Source organism: Littorina saxatilis, unplaced genomic scaffold, assembly GCF_037325665.1.
Source record: "Littorina saxatilis isolate snail1 unplaced genomic scaffold, US_GU_Lsax_2.0 scaffold_74, whole genome shotgun sequence".
Classification (NCBI taxonomy): Eukaryota; Metazoa; Mollusca; class Gastropoda; order Littorinimorpha; family Littorinidae; genus Littorina; species Littorina saxatilis.
In genome coordinates, this window is record NW_027128233.1 from 511,890 (window position 1) to 520,791 (window position 8,902).

Here is an 8,902-nt window from a genome sequence, read left to right on the forward strand (position 1 = left end):
CATACAAAAATATAATGGAACTCGTCCCCAAGGTCACCTGATGAACATTTGTGACAGATTCTGTCTTGTCTGGGAATACCAAGAGTCCTACCTTTTTGTATAGGCAATTTATGATTCAGTGTTCTAAATTTTAAAACAGCGTTTGCTAAATTAACCGGCAGGATGGACAAGTACTTTTCAAACTCAAAATTCTCTTTATACATTCTATAATTATAATAAAACTCATTGTTATTTATTTCTGAATGCCAGGTGTCGCGGGCGCAAACCGCGGGCTTAGAGAAAATAAAACAATTCACTCGCACGGCGCCTCACACACAAGTACTCACACACTCTCATATGATTCGCACCTCGCTCATAAATTGTAATAAAATCTCCAAACGTAAACGCTTTAGGGTTCAGATAGACAGGAGAGCAAAAGGGAGAGAAAATAAAAGAATGAAGCAAAAAACCAGTTCATCTATTTATAAGATTAAATTCAACATGTAACACACAAACAGTTTACAAAACAATCAATCAAATCACACTCCAGTGGCCTGGTGGTTTCTGAAAAACGAAGAGCCACACAAACTTAGTATGTAGAATTGTTCGATGAACATACAGTACGTTGGCCACATGAAATACCGGTTAATATATAAAGAAAAAAAAAACAATCGCGCATATCAATAGAACTGTTTCAGTGTGTCATTACACTGCAGAACGGCGACCCCCCTTCCACACAACACCCAAGATATGTAAGTAATGACTTAGCCTGTGTGACGGAGAAAAGTCCCGTTATTGTCTGCGACGAATGGAAGCAGACGACGTTACGCAGCGCCTCGCTGACGAAGAACAGCCCCCACAGACGTTGCTCACTGACGTCCAGTGTGGAGGTCTCCGCCTGACGATCCTGCGGAAAGTTGTAGAAGGTGAAGGCAGGAGAAACCCGGATCCATCGGCCTGTAACTCCTCCCAAGAACGTTTCGCAGCGCCTCGCTGACGAAGAACAGCCCCCACAGACGTTGATCACTGACGTCCAGTGTGGAGGTCTCCGCCTGACGATCCTGCGGAAAGTTATAGAAGGCGAAAGCAGGAGAAACCCGGATCCATCGGCCTGTAACTCCTCCTAAGATGTCCACGGGTTGAGATCAACAGTTGTCCTCTTGTGATGGACCCCATGGCAGTAGTAGCAGCAGTAGTAGTAGCGTATACTGGTGCGACCATTACCTGCAGTCGGAAAAGTGTGTCAAGACTTTCCGACCCTACGATTTCCCGAGTGCCATGCGGCAGAGGGGAAACCGTAGATCAGCATGAAAACCCTAAACATCATCACAACATCAAACGCCACAATGGCAAGTTATAACCTGAGTTATGGATTCCTATCCATGCCATTGCATAAATTCCAGCGTCAATTCTATCAATAAAATATAAAGAGAAAAATATTATAATAATTAAATGTTTCAAACACTTAATACAATTTTCCTCTCGCTGATCATCACAACAGTGACCATACAATCTACCAATAAATTGTCACAGCTTCAACTCGAAAGTTGGTGGAAAAATTATCATAAATGCCAACACACAAGTCGACAAAAATATATCCACCACAGTAATTGTTATGCATTATACAACATAAAAGTTGACCTTTCTAAACATATTATTTAGAATTATTTTGATTATCAGAATACATATAACTGACTTATCAAACCACTGAACCACTGCACAATTTAAGCATATCAACGCTCGTCAATTACTGTTAAAATTCATTCTGATAAAAGAACTTGGTTCATGAACTTTTGCACTAAACAACCCACGGACAATGTATGTCACTATCGTAGGAAACTTGTTTTTCTTTCCGCACAAAATAACAAAAGAACAGCTAAGGGCTGCACTCTTTCACTGACCAGTGGTCACACCAACAGTCTTTAATACCACAGCACGAATTCTACACCCGCAGTGCAAGGTCTTTCATAACAATGATACCCAGCTACGAACGCGTGCTGTCAGCAATATTAACTCAGTGCAGAAGCACGGAATATGTTGAACCAGCAATCTTTCGGATCACTGAACTCACTAGATAGCCACTCTTTCTTTTGTTCATTCACACACACAAAAGACGTCCATGCATACGACAGCAAAACAAATACCCGCCTGTCATTTTCCCCACTCCATGCAGCATAATTTAAGAGGAAAAGAAAATGTACAACTTACTTTGCAGTTCCGAGGGACATACAGTGTTAAATTTACCGGCCTCAATGGTACATGATTTTACCTTGAAAAACTTACGGAACACGTTCAATAATCATGTTGTTCTTCTCCTGTTCCCAGTAAAGCATTTTATAATATCATTGGTTGACGAGGGTAGGGATAAACTAAACTCACTAATTTAACCTCACCTGCAGTACATTGCAGAGTTGTCGCGTGTCGCTGGTGCTAAGCTGCCGACATCTTTCCTCCTTACCAACTGGGATAGGAATGACTTGTCTCGCTCACTTGACCCACGATTTCCACGAACAGTTCTCAAACGGGAGGGAAAAAGTGCAGAAATGTTTCCACCCCAATCTACGACGCTCCGTTTGGTGACACTGTCTCCTCTACACCAATCTTTTCGCTCTCGCTCTCTTCGTATTTGATGGTTGGGTTTGCAATTTACGGCATTTGATTAGCTAGTTATTCCGTGGCGCGACACCAGGTTTGGACAAATTGGTCTTGCAGCCTATTTTTCATCAGTGCTTTGAAAGTATTAAAATAATCACCATCCGTTACATTATTGATAGTTTGATTGTGCCAAAAATCACTAAAACCTAACTCATTTAGAACACCATGGACAGAAAGCAAACATTTTGACTTGTATACACCAGATTCATACATTTTAAACAAAAAACGATATGTCACACAAGAAAGTTTGTCAGAACCATTAGAAAATGCAAGTTTGTACCAAAAATTCAACATACGACATTTCGCTTGAATACTTACAGGGAACTGACCTAATTCACCCAAAACCATGTTTGTTGGTGTTGATTTGCCAACTTTCAAAATCATCTTAAAAAATCGTATCTGTAATTTGTTAGCTAAATCAGACATGTAAGGGCACCACACTTCAGAACCGTAAAGTAAAATAGGGACCACAGTTTTTTCAAAGAGGTCAATTTGGACATCAAGAGGCAAAAACAGTTTTCTAGTTTTACGTAATAAAGCAAACATGGCCTTGGAGGCACGGTCATACAAATTCTTCTGTGCAACAGTAAATTTACCATTGTAGCTAAATTTAATACCCAGGTATTGAAAATCATACACAATATCAAGTTTCCGACCATTGAATGTAAATGTCGGAACTGACGATGCTACGAGTAAAATGGCATTGCGTTCAGTTTCATTCTGTGAGTTCCACACGGCTTGACTAAATGTAGTAATTTCGCCCTATGCGACTTGTTTAAGAGTTAAATTCAGATAGCACTTCATTTGGACAGCCTTGAGAAAACGGCCGTACAATACGTGTATATCTTCTTTTATCGAGAAGGAGATTAACAGCGGTGGGGTTTCAGTCATGCTTTCTAACGCCAGCTTTAATTTCAGATAATGTTAGGAGATTTCAAAATGCAAGGGGGTGGGGGTATAGAGTGGGGGGGTATTTTCTCTGAATCGTTTATAAGGAAGGAATGTGTTTTTTAGACCCCAATCGTCAATGTTGAAGGTCCGGTATTAAAACTTGCCCAGTGTCTGACAAAATTAGACTCAGTTTAAAATTACCCTTGACAATTTGTGCGTGAGACAGACTGATTGCCGAGCGGAAAATGGAATCACTCATGTGGCGCAGTGAAGTGTAGCCAAGTACCTGCTATGTCCTTCAGCAGAAGTGGCGGAGTGCCTGTCATCTGTTTCTCATTTAGTGTTTACAACCTCACAGTGGCCGAAGATTGGATTTGATGTGACTTTTAGTACACACTTGTGAGCGTGATCTGGTAATTTCGCTTCGCTTGCGTCTGACTTTCCCGTCTTAAGCTAACATACGAGACCAAACATAATATGCAAAATTGCAAGGATCGACCTCCTTGCATGAAAAGTCAACAACACTTTGTTATTTTCTCATTGTATAGAAACCTAAAATGTGACAGCAGCTTAGATCTGTTAGATCTGTGATATGTGTCAGTTAAAGTTTTGAAATGGATCGAGTATCCTTAAATGAAATATCTTAATAGATGTAAGGGTTGTGTCCATTGAATAACTGTGTTAGCATGTACTCGGATTTATTATATTGATGACTATATTTTTAGATATGATTTTTAGGGAATTCATTTATCTTTATCCATGCAACCTGTGATTACTCCTGTCAAATTGGTGCTAAAAGAACAACCAGTCCGTTTTGAACTGTCTGGTTGGTATACACACGTAATAGGCCCAGTGAAATTGAACACTTTATCTGTACATAGTTATTATGATATATGCGTGTGGAAGGAGTGTGAAGTTTTATGCATACACCATAACAAAATCCTGTGCTTTGCATTTGGTAAATAAACTGTTTGACTTTGATTGACTGATTGACAGCCCACAGGGTTATCTGTGTTCGTACACACCGAAGTCTGTTCACTCGAAATCGTTCTGACAATTATGTTTTATGTTCAAAGATATGTTTAAAATCAAATTCCAACGACAAAAAAAAAGAGAGATAGAGAGAGAGAGAGAGAGAGAGAGAGAGAGAGAGAGAGAAAGAGAGAGAGAGAGAGAGACAGACAGACAGACAGACAGAGAGACAGACAGACAGATAGACAGACACACAGACAGACAGACAGACAGACAGACAGACACAGACAGAGAGAGACAGAATCAAATGTAAAGCGAACTGTTCGAACCTGTTGCGATAATTAATGTACAGTTCTGTAAAAATAAACTGTACTCTTAGTGCCCGACCCGACTCCCCAAACCTACGTCGCGGTTATCTGACGCTCTCTCTACGTCGTGCCTCTGCGTGCCTCCATTACAGAGAAATGGAAGGTGAAAATCTTTGTGTCAGTTTGACTCTTGATTTTAAACAAGTCGCGTAAGGCGAAAATACAACATTTAGTCAAGCTGTCGAACTCACAGAATGAAACTGAACGCTATGCAATTTTTCAGCAAGACCGTATACTCGTAGCATCGTCAGTCCACCGCTCATGGCAAAGGCACTGAAATTGACAAGAAGAGCGGGGTAGTAGTTGCGCTGAGAAGGATAGCACGCTTTTCTGTACCTCTCTTCGTTTTAACTTTCTGAGCGTGTTTTTAATCCAAACATATCATATCTATATGTTTTTGGAATCAGGAACCGACAAGGAATAAGATGAAAGTGTTTTTAAATTGATTTCGAAGTAACAAAAGTGTTTTCTTTTAAAGTAATTTGTAACTCTCCGCTCCGCACGCCAACCAAAACAATTCCTAGGAGACGCCTACGTTCGGCAAAAAAAAAAAAAAAAATGTCCCGAGCCAGGACTGAACTAGAAAGGGTTTCCATGACCATGGACGTAGCTTTGTGCCGAGGCTGATCACGTGGTCAGGTTGACCAATGGCAACGCGACCCTTTTACGGCCTCTCTATTGTCCAATGTGTGTACTCTATGACCCCTTGAAAACTTCAGCGATTGGTGTGAAGTGTCCTCTTTAGAGAGGATGAGTTCAGCGGTTAATTGCTTTTAACATACTTACCTGAACAGGTTATAGGCCATTATCTCGAGATGCCTTGCTTTCGGCAACAGTTCTTTGAATCCCTCCCTCCCTCCCTCTCTCCATCTTCTCTACCAGTCTGTTTCTCTCTTTGTTTCTCTCTCTTTTTCACACTTTTCAACCATTAACTATTCATATTCATTTGCATAATGTAGAGCAGTCCCTAATTGGGCGACAGTTGGCTGTTAAAAGGAAAACACATAAAACAAACCAAACAAGAGGCGAAGCCTTCAAGGCTCCCGTAAGAAATCAACAAACAGTAACATAACACAAACTCACTCACTCCGTAACACACACACACAAACACACACACACACACACACACACACACACACACACACACACACACACACACACACACACACACACACACACACACACACACACAGTTAAAACTAACGCATCATATCAACTCCATGTATAATTTTCAAAAGAAGGCAAACAGATAAAATGACTAGGGTAATAGGTTAGGTACCTGCCATGTGGGCACTTTTTCCACTGCTGTCCTCAGTCCTATACTTTTCATCAAGACTTGTCACCATGCCGAGTAGATCTAAATTCGGAAGTCTTCATGTGGCTGAGGCATATATCTGACATAGCGTCGATCTTGTTGTAGGTTAACCTCCTTTCTGAAACAAATGGCAAAATGCGATTAGTTATGATGACTACAACCTACACAACAATAAACAGTGTTTTGAAACAGAATAGTCAGGTTATACAAACCACTTTACCTATGCAGCATGGTAACCCTACAATATGCGAAACATGTCGACTGCAGCAGCCTGGTTCTTAAAATAATTCTGACGGTCAACACAGCCAGAAATGCCAACAAAGACAAGAAAGCTGTTGCAAGGTAAGCTTACCAAACGTTACATAGCGAATCATATGATAGTGCGTAAACAGCAAACAGTAGATCTACAATCAAAGAGAGGATCGAGTCTGGAATGAAACGCGATACAGATCTAGCATTCAAAAACTGTCTTTCACGTTCAAGGAAGTTGTTGCAAAGTACTTAAGACTTACTAAATTGTACAGACAAAACCATGACAGTGCATGTTTTGAATCTGAGGAAAAAATCGTGATCATTTTGACTTTGAGAACAGATTCATTCCGTTTCCTTATATCTGCATGTTCAAGTAAATGGTGAATTTTTGTTCGGGCAGAGTAAACTTAACTTGAGACTCTACTGCAAGTCTTGAAATTCACATAAATCGAACCACGAGCAAAGACATCCAAACATTACAGGCACTTTAGATCAACTCATTTCACTAGAGGTGACTGCCTAGCACTGTGTTTGACATCCGTGTCTGCTGAAATAAAAAGAAATTAAAACAAAACGGATTAACAGTAGGTGACACGTTATCAGAGTGGGAGACACTAGATCTGTCTCTGAACTTACCGGGATACGGCTGCAAGATCGACACTGACTGCCGCGCTTTCGACAGCTCTTCCTCGCGTGGACATTGGAAACACGCTGTGCAGATCAAATTGTAGGAAATCTCCCTTTGGTATCTTCTTTATTTACTTTTCTGGAGCTTAGAAACCGAACAACATGAAATCGTCTTCCCCGGCGAATCGGCGAGGTGAGAACTGGACCACAATCCTTCGCGCGACCCCTGACCTGATCTTGACACCTGACCTGCCGTCTACATGCCAAACACGACACAAATCAGTCAACTGCTTGTACCCCTTCAAAACCCCCCACCACCCGTTTTCTTTGGATACACGCTTTAACTACACACATGCCGACACAATGTTGATCATTGCTTCAATAATTTGAAGATGGTGCTTGAAAATTAACCACGTGAAATGAGTATTTCGGTGTTTAGCCAAAAATGTTAAAGTTTCTACCACAGACATACACACATACATACATACGCACGCACGCACAGACAGACAAAGTTTACCATCGCATAGGCTACACTTACGTGAGCCAAAAAGAACACTTTTGTAAGCTTACTACATTTTTAAAAAAAAATTTTTTTTATTCTCTTTTGGTGTTTTTTTTTTTTTTTTTTTTACATACATATAATTCTGTACATTACAGGACATCACTTAACCAAAAGGACAGATCCATATAACCGAAAAACAACTTGAACAATTGCAACATACATGGGGTGGGAGGATGGGTGGGGGGAGGGGATGTTCAGAGCTTGGTGGTCGCAGTATCAAAAGGTTTTGAAAAAAAAAAATCTAAGAGTTACATCAAAACATGCATATACAGGCGCCAATCCTTGTAAAAATGTATTTACTGTATTATTTACAACTGCGTTATACTTTTCACAAATAAATCTTTGCTTAAAATTTCTACTAAACGTCTGAAAATGAGGGGTCTTTTTGTTCATTTTGGAAATATATACATGGTGTTTGGCACAGATTACTAACACATCAAAAGCTTTATCGGTGACAACATTGTTCGCAACTCCAAAAAGAACCAGTTCTTTAGACAGTTTTAAATTGTCACAATGGGTGCAGTTCGCCTTTAGCCAATTTACAAATTCTATCCAAAAAGTCTGCACTTTATCACACTCCCAAAACATATGTAAAAGGGTTTCTTCATTTCTACCGCAAAATGTACACAATGACGTATCCACAATTTTTCGCAAAAATAGAAACCGTTCTGTGGGCAAAATTCTGTACAATAGTCGGTACTGGAACCATCTCAGACAAGTGTCTTTTGTTGTTTTAAAAACATGTTGAAAAATAGCCTTCTTATCTAACAAACAGTCTAAGGATTCAGACCATTTTTCGATACATTTTGGGACCGTAACATGTTCAATCAGCTTTTTGTAAATAAGTTGTGTCTTACCTTTACAAATACATTTCCACACATTGGGCTCTGTCATAATAAAATGTTTATCAAATTCTAAGCCGATTTTTCTCTGATATTTTTTAACAGCCTGGATTACACCTTGGTACAATACAAAATCTCCTCGCACATTTGGATATTTAATTTTAAATGCATTATAGGATAAGTATCCATTTTGTCCCAAAATATGACCAATCTGAGCAATTCCATTGTCGATCCAGTTTTGAATGTACACTGTCTTTTTATCTCTGCGAATATTAACATTATAATGTAAACATTCTGATACAAAATCGTTAAAGGTTGTAGGGTCACATTTTTCATGTAGTTTCTTATAATGTTTAAAAACATCGGTCCAAAACGGGTTTTCTATTCTCTGCATCAAGACATTTGCAAATTCCTCTCCTTTCGTATTAATTGTTATTAC

The 8,902-nt window shown here is 39.7% G+C and overlaps 1 long non-coding RNA gene across 1 annotated transcript; it reads right to left on the bottom strand.

The window, feature by feature from the left end:
* Positions 1-6,077: 6,077 nt before the first annotated feature.
* Positions 6,078-7,341, bottom strand: LOC138956608 (uncharacterized). Its single transcript, XR_011452720.1, has 2 exons — positions 7,069-7,341; positions 6,078-6,298 (listed from the first exon to the last, which is right to left on the bottom strand). It is a non-coding gene; the product is annotated as an uncharacterized lncRNA (long non-coding RNA).
* Between the last annotated feature and the right edge of the window lie 1,561 nt (positions 7,342-8,902).